This window comes from Trichechus manatus, unplaced genomic scaffold, assembly GCF_000243295.1.
Source record: "Trichechus manatus latirostris isolate Lorelei unplaced genomic scaffold, TriManLat1.0 scaffold00015, whole genome shotgun sequence".
Lineage (NCBI taxonomy): Eukaryota > Metazoa > Chordata > Mammalia > Sirenia > Trichechidae > Trichechus > Trichechus manatus.
In genome coordinates this window covers 2,216,040-2,218,837 of record NW_004443951.1, presented here as the reverse complement: position 1 = coordinate 2,218,837, position 2,798 = coordinate 2,216,040, and positions in this window count along the sequence as shown.

The following is a 2,798-nucleotide window of genomic DNA, read 5'->3' as shown; positions in this document are numbered from 1 at the left end:
CAGGTTAGGGAAAATAGGGCTGGAAATGTTTATAAGATTTATAATCAAGGAGTTCCTCAATGGTATGGGAGTCAGGGGTGGGGCAGAAGTATTGGGATTGTTGTTGTTAGGTGCTGTTGAGTTGGTTCTGGCCCATAGTGACCCTATGTACAACAGAACAAAACACTGCCCAGTCCTGCGCCATCCTCACAATCATTGCTATTGGGATAGAGATAGGCATAAATTGTTGTGGGAGCATAGAGTTTTTACCTAACCCAAGCTGAGATTGGGGAAGGCTTCCTGGAAGAGGCATTACCTAAGGGGAATCCTCAAGGACAAATAGGTCTTAGTCAGATGAAGAGAAGGAAATTACAGGTGGAGAACACTGCATATGCAAGTGCTCTCTGGGAGCGCTAAAAGTAACTATAAATTTGGGCAGTTACTTCACCCACTTCCTCATCTGTAAAATGGGGATGATAATATTCATACTATTTATCTCACAAGATTGTCAGTGAAGATTGAGGTAATTTATCCCAAACACCTGGTACACATTAGAGACTCAATCAATGATAGTCCACTCCCCCCTCATTAAAGCATCACAATGAAACAATACTTTCAGGTTTAAAAAAAATGAATTTAATCTCTCTCTAGAAACAGTGCACTGATTTTATAAATGTCCACATTTGGTTTTCAGTTCACCAAGATGATGTCAGTACAGCGAGTGAGATGCAGCACACCACCCTCAGTCCCTTTGTCTCCGGAAGAGAAACCAGGCTGAGAGCTGATACTAACAGAACTCGGAATGACAAGACAAAAAGCAGAAACGGCTAGTGTGACCCAACATCTAACATGCCTGTTACATCAAATACGGTAATTCAGGGGGAAGGAGAAGACAAACAAGGAAAATCCACTTGGGTACAATGTGATGGAGTTTGCAAACCAGTACTTCACCCCCAAATTAATAATAGCTCCTGTAGAACAAAACACCTTTAAAGCACATGGTCTGTACAGGTATTTGTTTTCTCTTGTAGTTTTTGTAAAAAAGTATCAAAACCTTCATGTCTTTAAATATATATATATACAGGTGGCTTTTTTCTTTATTACTTTTTATAACACAAAATGTTTGCAGATGCAGAGGGCTTCTGCAGATTCTTGACTGTGCACATAGTGCAAAGCCTGAATGAACAAAGCTTCCTGATTTCTTATGTTCACTGGAAATTTGAAGCTGTAATTCCTTCACCTTCTAAGTTCTCCATACCCTGAAATCCCTAATACCCTAAAAACACAGTGTGAGAAGACTCTGATACTCTACCTTCATGCATTGATGGGAAAGGATACTATTTACTCTGAAACTTTGAACTGCTCACTTGCATCTGTGACATGGTGAGTGTAAAGCTGGAGTCAGGGAGTGGGGTGGGAGGCTCGGAGACCCGTGCACTCCCCTCTTCCCACTAGCACCTGACTGGACAGTGCTTAGGTCCCCTCTCCAGACTCCATGCCTTCAAAACTCCCAGGTTTCTTTTTCATGGTTGTGGAAATCTCAGAGGCTCTTGACAACATGGAACATTTCTGTGATAAGCTCACTGCTTTTATATTAGTTTTCATGGACCATATCAAAAAACTTCAACTCAAATACATGAAAAACAGTTGAGATTTCCCTTTGGCCACTAGAAAGCTTGAGGCTGAACACTGTCATGTCTGCAAAGTGCTGGCAACGCATCCTGGTGAATTTTCCATGATACACATGGTGCTTCCTACACAAATGATCAAGAAATGCTGCTTCATTGAATCAGAAACTAAACAGAAGTGTTTTATAAAGTGCTTACGTTGAACCTGTCTTCCCAGTCAGCCTCATTTCTTGCTAAGTCCCCCTTGAGCCTTTTGCTCCAGCTATAATGAACTATGTGCAATTCCTTAAAATCCCCATGCTGTCTCATGCCTCTTGTCGTAGCTCAGTTTCCTCTGCCTGAAGCAGCTTGAACACCCCTACTGAACTGTTAAGATTCAGCTTAAGGTCACTTCTTCTAAGATGCCATTCTTGACCCCATTCTTCATCTCAAGGAGAAATGACCCCCCTCTCCTTTGTGCCCCAACAGTACTCGGAATAGAATCTATCATTTTTCTGTTTCCACATATGTCTTCCTCTTCTGATTCGGTGAGTTCCCTGAGGACAGACGGACCTTTATATCTGCAGTGCCTGGCTTAGTGCCTGGCACAGAGTTGGTATCTAGTGAATGGTTTCGGTGAATGACCATATTGTAATCACACAGAGAACTGGAGGGGTCAGTAGTACTCATTGCCGTAAACTTAAGTCCCATCTCATCCTCTTTTTGCCAGGTAAGTTTACCTCCCCGTGTTTTATAATCATGCTTTCCAGAGTAAAAAGGAGCCCTGGTGGTGCAATAGTTAAACACCAGCTGCTAACCAGAAGGTTGGCGTTTGAACCCACCCAGCGGCTCCGTAGGAAACAGACCTGGTGATCTGCTCCCACAAACATTACAGCCTAAAAAACCCTATGGGACAGTTCTACTTTGTCACATGGGGTCGCTATGAGTCAAAATTGACTCAGTGGCACCCAGCAACAACATCAAGAGTAAATAAATAACATTCTAGTTTGCCCTATTTCTGCCAGTGCATTAGTAGGCTGTAAGATAGGTAGCATGTTTGACACAATGTTCCACAGCCCTACGGAAAGGCAGAAAAAGGACTGGGTACAGCTTCTTTTAAATAGAGAAAATACTGTCTGATAAATTCCTTTTCTGCCCTCTCCTGCTCTACAGTACAACTCTAATTCATTATTGGCTGCAGATATATGATGG